The sequence below is a fragment of the Piliocolobus tephrosceles genome, chromosome 1 (assembly GCF_002776525.5).
Source record: "Piliocolobus tephrosceles isolate RC106 chromosome 1, ASM277652v3, whole genome shotgun sequence".
In the NCBI taxonomy this organism is placed as follows: Eukaryota; Metazoa; Chordata; class Mammalia; order Primates; family Cercopithecidae; genus Piliocolobus; species Piliocolobus tephrosceles.
Genome location: NC_045434.1, coordinates 196,102,185 through 196,111,886, shown reverse-complemented (window position 1 = coordinate 196,111,886; position 9,702 = coordinate 196,102,185). Strand labels below are relative to the sequence as shown.

Genomic DNA, 9,702 nt, shown 5'->3' with positions numbered 1-9,702 from the left:
CTTCCTTCCTTCCTTCCTTCCTTCCTTCCTTCCTTCCTTCCTTCCTTTCTCTCTCTCTCTCTCTCTCTCTCTCTCTCTCTCTCGGTGGGGACAGGGTCTTAAGGAAATACTCCAAGGAGAAGTCAGTAGGGCACAGGAGAAGTTGAGCTGGGCAGGGAAAAAGCAAAAAGCCAAGCAAAGGTGAGATTTCAGGCTAAGTCCTCGAGAGAGTAGTTTAATCCCTATTAATCCCTGAGAGAGCTCAAGAGTATAAATTCTACCCAGAGGCAAGAATGCCAGTCTTTCAGACTCCTGCATCTAATCAGTCATTTGCTAGAGACCAGGGAATAGGGAAGGAACAAAAACCATTCTAGTAACTTGAGGATCTTCCTCTTTTGAAGTGTCTCAGGAGCTGGTTACTGGGAGCAAAAACAAACAGAAGCCAAAGGAGGGTCAGGAGGAACTGGTAGGAGATCTGAGAGGATCTGGGCAGATGACAGTATACAGGGTGGTGGTTTTCGCTTCTGAGAAAAACTGGGCTCAAATTCTTGCTTTGCCACTTACCAGCTGTCTGCTGTTTCCCTTTCTTCATCCATAAAGCGGTCACAGTAATTAATACCTGCCCTTACTTCCTCACATGATCAAAAAAGATCAAATGGAACAGTACAGAGAAAGCCCTTTGAAGGTTAAAATGCTAGGCTGGACATGGTGGCTCATGCCTGTAATCCCAGTACTTTGGGAGGTCAAGGAGGGCGAATTGCTTGATCTCAAGCATTACAGAACAGCCTGGGCAATATGGCAAAACCCCATCTCTACCAAAAATATAAAAATTAGCCGCGTGTGGTGGTGGGTGACTGTAGTTCTAGCTACTCAGGAGGCTGAGGTGGGAGAATTATCTGAGCCCGTGAGGTCAAGGCTGTAGTGAGGTATGATTGTGCCCCTGCACTCCAATTTGGGTGACAGAGTGAGACTTTGTCTCAAAAGTAAGTATATTAATTACATTTCAACAAACAAACAACAAAAAAGTTAAAATGCTAAATAAATTCTACATGATTTATTCCACAGACGTTTACTAAGCATTTACTATAAACTAGGCACAGTTCTAGGTGCTGAGATTCACAATCTAGTAGGAAATTCATAAGCTATTAAGGAGTTTTTTATTCTAGTGACGGAGACAGATAAGGAAATAGAAAATTATATGACCTAGGGATAAGTGATGTCATTAAAGTATGTTGCGGAAGGGGAGCCAGTGGCACAAAAGAGGATATGACCAGTTCTACCAAGGGGCAGAGAATCAGGAGAGATTTCCAGAGGAGCTGACATCCAACTACCCAAAAGATGGGCATGGTTTGTCAGGTATATATGGCCAGAAAGGGCGTTTCTGGTAAGGAAAACAGCACAAGCAAAATCAAAGAGGTGTAAAGTGGACTGATAAATCAGCAAATTTAAATTCAACCCAGAGGCCTTGAATGTCAGGACTAGGATCTTGAACTTAATCCTATAAGAAAGTGAGAGCCGGCCAGGTGCAGTGGCTCATGGCTGTAATCCCAGCACTTTAATTCGAGACCAGCCTGGCCAACATGGTGAAACCCCATCTCTACTAAAAATACAAGAATTAGCTGGGCATGGTGGCAGGTGCCTGTAATCTCAGCTACTCAGGAGGCTGAGGCAGGAGAATTGCTTGAACTGGGGAGGCGGAGAATTGTGCCATTGCACCCCAGCCTGGGCAACAAGAGCGAGACTAAAAAAAAAAAAAAAGAACAGAAAGTGAGAGCCATTGAAGGATTCTGAGCTGGGGAATGGCTTGACCAATTTTGTTTTGGAAAATGATTACTCTGACTGGCAGTGATGTGAACAATGCCCTGGAGAAAGGAAGACCAGATCAGAGACAATTAGAGTGGTAGACAATGAAGAGCCCGGGGAAGCACTCATATGACATAAATAGTTACTGAGTGGAGAATGTGCCTTTTAATAGGATTATAAATCTTATTATTATTATTTTGCCAAGAGTGAGGAAAAATTAAAGTTTCATATTTTCCCTATTAATCTCAAGGAAGAAACCAGGGATATGGATAAGTCTGGGGAGAACCAGCCAGGCCCAGTGGCTAACGCCTGTAATCCCAGCACTTTGGGAGACTGAAGTGGGTGGATTACCTGAGGTTAGGAGTTCGAGGCCAGCCTGGTCAACATGCCAAAACCCTGTCTCTACTAAAAATACAAAAAATCAGTTGGACGTGGTGGTGCGTGCCTGTTGAGGCAGGAGAATCACTTGAACCTGGGGGGCGGAGGTTGCAGTGAGCTGAGATCGCACCACTGCACTGCTGCCTGGATGACAGAGTGAGACTCTATCTCAAACAAAACAAAACAAACAAACAAAAAGATTGGGGAAAACCTGTAGACAAAATAAAATATTAATAATAAATCAGGGCTGGGAGCGGTGCCTCATGCCTATAATCCTTGCACTTTGGGAGGCTGAGGCAGGCGGATCACCTGAGGTCAGGAGTTTAAGACCAGCCTGGTTAACATGGTGAAAACTTGTCTCTACTAAAAATACAAAAATTAACCAGGCATGGTGGCGCGTGCCTGTAATCCCAGCTACTTGGGAGGCTGACGTAGGAGAACTGCTTAAACCCAGGAGGCAGAGGTTGCAGTGAGCCAAGATTGTGCCATTGCACTCCAGCCTGGGCAACAGAGCGAGTCTCAAAAAATAATAATAATAATTTAAAAATAAAAAAATAAATCAGCCCAGGCACAGTGGTTCATACCTGTAATCCCAGCAGTTTGGGAGGCCGAGGCAGAAGTATCACTTGAGCTCAGGAGATCGAGACCAGCCTCTCCTGTAGAGATAGGGAGATACTATCTCTACAAAAAATACAAAATTAGCTGAGCATAGTGGTGTAGCCCCAGCTACTTGGGAGGCTGAGGTGGGAGGATCACTTGAGTCTGGGAGGTCGAGGCTGCAGTGAGCCATGAACGCACCACTGCGCTCCAGCTTGGACAACAGAGTGAACTCTGTCTCAACAAAAATTTTTTTAATAAAAATAAAAATTAGCTGGGTGGGGTGGTGCACATCTGTGGTACCAGCTACTTAGGAGGCTGAGGTGGGAGGATCACTTGAGCCCAGGAGTTAGAGGCTGCAGTGAGCCATAATCATGCCACTGTACTCCAACTTGGGCAACAGAGCAAACCTTGTCTCAAAAAAAATAAATAAATAGAAAGTGAGGCCGGGCTCAGTGGCTTATGCCTGTAATCTCAACACTATTACATGCCTGTAATCTCCAGCACTCAGAGGACGAGGCGGGTGGATCACCTGAGGTCACGAGTTTGAGACCAGCCTGGCCAACATCGTGAAATCCCTTCTCTACTAAAATAATAGCTATTATTAATAAATTGTAATAATACAAAAATTAGCCCGGCGTGGTGGCACGCACCTGTAATCCCAGATACTCGGGAGTCTGAGGCCGGAAAATCACTTGAACCCAGGAGGTGGAGGTTGTAGTGAGCCAAGATCACTCCACCTCACTCCTGCCTGGGCAACAGAGTGACACTCCATCTCAAAAAAAAGAAAGAAAAGAAAAGAAAAGATAAAAAAAAAAAGAACAAAAGAAAAGAAAAAAGAAAAGAGAGATCCTTTAAAAATTTTTTTAGGCAGGGCGCGGTAGCTCAAGCCTGTAATCCCAGCACTTTGGGAGGCCGAGGCGGGCGGATCACGAGGTCAGGAGATTGAGACCATCCTGGCTAACACGGTGAAGCCCCGACTCTACTAAAAAATACAAAAAAACTAGCCGGGCAAGGTGGCGGGCACCTGTAGTCCCAGCTACTCGGGAGGCTGAGGCAGGAGAATGGCGTAAACCCAGGAGGCGGAGCTTGCAGCGAGCCGAGATCGGGCCACTGCACTCCAGCCTAGGCGACAGAGTGAGACTCCGTCTCAAAAAAAAAAAAAAAAATTTTTTTTTAAAAAGGAAGATTTTTGTTTTTCCCGTCGGAAGGTTTTCCAGAGAAGAGAACCATCTTCAGTGTTACAGCTCTTTTAGAATTTGTCTAAGAGACAATTTCAGTGAACACTGGGAAACGTGATAGGCAAATTTATTTATTATTATTTTTTTGAGACGGAGTCTCACTCTGCCGCCCAGGCTAGAGGTGCAGTGGCCGAATCTCAGCTCCCTGCAAGCTCTGCCGCCCGGTTAACGCCATTCTCCTGCCTCAGCCTCCCGAGTAGCTTGGACTACAGGAACCCGCCACCACGCCCGGCTAATTTTTGGTATTTTTTTAAGTAGAGACAGGGTTTCACCATGTTAGCCAGGATGGTCTCGATCTCCTGACCTCGTGATCCGCCCGCCTCGGCCTCCCAAAGTGCTGGGATTACAGGCGTGAGCCACCGCGCCCGACCCTGAGAGGCAAATTCTAAAAGAGGTGTAACACTGAAAATTTTAACTATACCGATACCCATAATCAACTGATGGATGTCTGGGAGCTGAGCTTTCCAACATTTTGCTTCCTCTGTCCAGTTCTCCGCTGTTGTTTCTCTTTTGAACAGCAGATGGCAGGATAATCCCACAACAGGTGGTTATGATTTAATTTAATTGCAATGAGAAGAAAATTGCTTCTTTTCCCACATGTATTTCTTTCCCGAGATAAACAGCACATAGGGTATCTGCCTCTTTATTGGAAGTAAGATATGTAAGAAGGTAGCTTTTCAGCCAGGAACATCAAGGTAACTAACATAAATCCTGAGCCTTAGATTATTACATTGTGCAAAACCAAGTTTCTGAGAAAGAAGCAAAGGGAGGTTGAAAGCCAACTGTTAAAATTCCACATATTCTAGGTTTCCTCACTTAATAATCATAAAAAGTTTACAGCCAGAAAGTCACAGAGGCCCTTCTGTTGCAATTGTTAGGGTTTAGAGTCAGTGGGAACACCCTTCTCACCCAGGGGATTTTAAAAGCCAATCCCACCCCCTCCCCACAATCCTCTCCTCTAACACTCATTTCCCATCCCCTCACAAAATTGCCAGGGTAATTGACTCTTAGATGAGATGAGTTTGACTTTCTACCCTGATTTTGTAACAGAAGTTCTTTTGGTGAGGTTCTTTGTTTGAAAATGCACAATAAAAATGGCTTTAGAATGACTTCAGAGGACTCTTTCTTTTTCTGGTGCCAATAACAGATTCCAAAGCAGCTATTATTCTATTATTCGAGGTGGGCGATAGGATCCCTTGAGACTGTTTAAGTATCGGTTTTCAAAGTGCCTACGAACCTGAAATGTCCTGTATGGTATATTTGCAGGTGCATAATTGGCCAAGTGCTCCAGGGGTTATAAAGGTTGCCTTCCTGTAGTTGGAATAGACATATTTAGCCTCTTACTGAAATTGAAGGCTGCAATGTCGATAACAAATCTGATTCTAACTCTCCTGTGTCATTTCAGCCCAAAGGTGCCTTTGTCTCCCAGGAGAAAGAGGTTAGAGGAAAGTGAATGGCCCTTAACCAGAGCCATATAGAAAACATTGCTAAGGAAGACTTCTGTCCTGAGAGTGGAGGTTTAGGGCTGTCGTGTGTGAAGCAAATTTGCTTTGTTCACAGCCAATCTGACTGAATGCAAGTATTGCTGAGGTGACTGGAGCTAAGGAGCAGCAAACTGCTTTAAAAGCAGCTTTCAGTGGGAAACTTTAAGCATACAATGACTTTATTTTTGTTAACCATAATTCTCCAACCTTACTTTTCATTGCACTAACCAAAATAAATCTGGATAAACTTAAAAGGCTGCCTTGATGTCAATAAGAAAATGGATATTGTCTCTCCCAAAAGTGTTTGAATGGTAGTACATAATCCTAGCTACATCCAGGTAAGAATACACCTCCGCCTGTAGAAAGCTTTCCTGGAACAGAATATCACCGAGTATTCACTTTGGGGCTTGATGGTTCCAGCCCGTCTTACTAAAACTTCTAAAGAAATAGTTTGCCTGGTCTTTCACTCCTCCATTTGTAGTTAATACTTGTGTGTACTTAGTGGTGTTCTGAACTCCTTTTATTTCTCAAGGTCTCTGGCATTTGATGATACCTGTGTAGCAGGAGCTTTCATCATACCAAACACAGGGTGGTGTTTAGTGGAGAAGGGGCCAGGAGAGAGGAAAAAAGCCTAGGCTTTTCCCTAAGTTGCTTAACTTGGAAAACCAGTGGGCTCCTTTTAAGATTAAATGTGTCTTTAAAATACCAGGATCTTCAGTTATGAAGATATGGACGAAACTGCCTCCCCCAGACAAACCTGAGGTGGGGGATGTAGGTGTCACATTCAAATCAAAAAGGTGCCTCTCAACAGGAAAGATTTAATCAGCTCTCCTTCCCAGGATCAGCTGCCAGGTTTGAACATTTACTTGTCTGTGTTCCAGGCAGGAGAACTGCTAATTATGGGAGCAATTCCCATGGCTACAGAGAAGAACTGTCTGAGCTGGGGAGTCAAAGCTCTGATCAAGAGGGGACTGAGAGGAAAAAAGCCCCCAACATTCTCAGAGAAAATTCTGGAGTTGACAAGATACATGCCTTCTCTGCAGGAATGCCCCCCGATATCTGGCATTTGAAGATCTAGAAACATCCTTCCCTTCACCTTCCTAACTTATGTGTTAAGAATCCCTTTGTTTGACAAACAGAATTTTCAAAGCAGTTTCTTTCATTCAAACACTACCTGATAAGTTTGTTTTGGAAAAAACACAGAATGAGGACTTTACTAAGAGTGATTCTCACAAATGATGGTACCTGAAAAGAGGCAAACTTTTCAGGGCAGCCAAAATGCCACAATATTTGGAACCTGTTGCCTTATCCTTGGCAAAGACACCACTGGATCCTTTCCGCTCTGTGTAAAACAAGCTGTGTCAAAGTTTACTTTTCTTGTGGCACAAAATCGAGAGTCACAGGGAGCTTCTTCACCATTAGCTTCAATTTATATTCTGCCTCTCTTCTTTGTCCATTATTCAGGGCACCTGCTCTCTGTCCCTCCCCCACTCCTCCAGCTGTCTGTCTGTCTCATTTGTGTCAATTAGGAATTCAATACTGCTTGATTTAATTGAATGACTTTCCCTGTACAGAATCCCAACTACAGACAGGGCATCAACCATCACTCCCATTCCCCAGAATAAAAAACTCTAAAAAGCCAAAGGCATGCAAGGATGCCTAAGAAAAGAGCAAGAGGTCCTTGCTAGCTTTGCCAGTGAGCCTGAGAAAGATGACAAGACTGCGTTTCCTGACACCCAGTTATGTATTTGGTGGCCTACCAAGAGTCAGCACTGCATCCAAGATCATTTAAGTCTACTCTATTTTTTTTTTTTTTTTTGAGACAGAGTCTCGCTTTGTCGCCCAGGCTGGAGTGCAGTGGCTGGATCTCAGCTACACTGCAAGCTCCGCCTCCCGGGTTTACGCCATTCTCCTGCCTCAGCCTCCCGAGTAGCTGGGACCACAGGCGCCCGCCACCGGGCCCGGCTAGTTTTTTGTATTTTTTAGTAGAGACGGGGTTTCACCATATTAGCCAGTATGGTCTCGATCTCCTGACCTCGTGATCCACCCGTCTCGGCCTCCCAAAGTGCTGGGATTACAGGCTTGAGCCACTGCACCCGGCCAAGTCTACTCTATTTAGTAAAGGTTTTCAAAGAGGATCTTAAGGCTTAGAAACCAAGAACCAACTGGAATAAATAAACTTTGTATACCACTTCCTAGTATACAACATGCTTTCCCATCCTCAGAAGAATGACTTTGTCTTTCTGTTAATTCAGTAATTGAAAACATTGGTCCTATTCTTTAGTCAACTGCCTCTATTCACCTACTATGTGCCAGGCAGTGTTATTGGAACTGAAAACATTGTTCTAAGAACAGAAAATAATATAAAGTTCTTATTCTCATGCAACTTACATTCTAATGGGAAGGATCAAAATAATAGATAAGTAAACCTACAGTGTATTAAATGATAATGAGGTATTGAGAATCATAAAGCAGTGTTAAGGGAGATAGAAATTATGGTTTGGGCAGACCCAAACCATAATTTTTTAGTTTACAAAAGGTAGACAGAAAAAACTCACTGATGAGGTGATTTAAGCTGAGACATAAAAGAAGAGGGAGAACAAGCCATACAAACATGAGGGGGAGGAGCTGCCAAGCAGACAGCAGAGCAAATGCACAGGTCCTGACACAGGAGTTTCCTTGTTGAAGGAGACCAGTGTAACTAAATAGAATAAGCCAAGGGAAAGATATAAGAGAGGTCAGGAAAGTGGGAGTGGAGAGGGCAGACTTGTAAGGCCTTGTAAATCATTGTAGGGTCGTTGTTTATTTTGTTTTGTTTTGTCTTAGACAGACTCTCGCTCTTTTGCCCAGGCTGGCTGGAGTGCAGTGGCACAGTCTCGGCTCATTACAACCTCCGCCTCCCAGGTTCAGGCGATTCTCCTGCCTCAGCCTCCCGAGTAGCTGGGATTACAGGTGTGCACCATCACACCCAGCTAACTTTCATATTTTTAGTATAGACAGGGTTTCACCATGTTGACCAAGCTGGCCTTGAACTCCTGGGCTCAAGTGATCTGCCTGCCTTGGCCTCCCAAAGTGCTGGGATTACAGGTGTGAGCCATTGTGCTCGACCTCTGTTTTTTATTCTGAGTGAGATGAGAAGTCACTGGAGGGTTTTTAGTAGGGGAAATACTTATGTTTTATGATATGACATAAAATTATTTAATTTTTTTACAACAGGGTCACCCAGGCTGGAGTGTAATGACGCAGTCATAGCTCACTGCAGCCTTGAACTCTTAGGCTCAAGTGATCCTCCTGCCTCAGCCTCCTAAGTAGCTAGGACTACAGGTGTGAACCACTATGCCCAGCTAATTTTTAATTTTTTTGGAAGATATTGGGTTTCACTATGTTGCCCGGGCTGGTCTCAAACTCCTGGCCTCAAGTGATCCTCCTGCCTTGGCCTCCCAAAACACTGGAGTCACAGGCATAGGCCACCACACTCAGCCTCTAAAAAAATTTATGGGTACATGAGTTGTAAATATGATTTATGTTTTTGAAGGATTATTATGGCTGCTGTGTGGAAAATAGAAGGTGGGGGCGCAAGAGCTGAAGCAGGGAGACCAGTTAGGAGGCAACTGCAGGAATCAAAGCAAGAAATAATGGTGGCTTGGGTCAGGGTGGTGGTAGCAGTGCAGGTGGTGACAAGTGGTCATATTTTGGAGGTAGAGGTGGCAGGATTTGCTGATGGATATGATGAGGAATATAAGAGAAATAGACAGGAGTCAAGAATATGGTGAAGCTTTTGGCCCAGGCAACTATTAGATAATGGTGGAAAGAACAGAGTCCTTGAATCAGAAGCTGTGACAGACTAAATCTCAATTCCACGGTTTCTGGATTGTGTAATCTTGGGCAAGTCACTGAACCTCTCTGAGCATCAGTTTTTTCATCAGTATGAAACCTTTTGAAATATTGTGGCTCTAGGATCTTCTCAATTCTCTCTTTGTTAACTTATCATTCTCTAATGGCTTCCCACTGTATTTAGAATAAAATACAGACTCCTCTGAGGTCCAAGAAAGTCCCGTATGGAGTGGCCTCACCTACCTCTCCAACCTATCAGTCACATTGAGCTTCTTTTTGTGTTCGGCTGGTAACAGATAGAACCTGGTAACCCAACCCAACCCCTCCTCTCCCGTCTCCTCCCCTCTCTTTCTTTCTTTCTTTCTTTTTTTTTTTTTGACAGGGTC

The 9,702-nt window shown here is 44.2% G+C and overlaps 1 pseudogene; it reads left to right on the top strand.

Annotated features, from left to right (window-relative positions):
- The first annotated feature begins 3,993 nt into the window (after positions 1-3,993).
- On the top strand, positions 3,994-4,032 carry LOC111547813 (annotated as a pseudogene).
- The last annotated feature ends 5,670 nt before the right edge of the window (positions 4,033-9,702 follow it).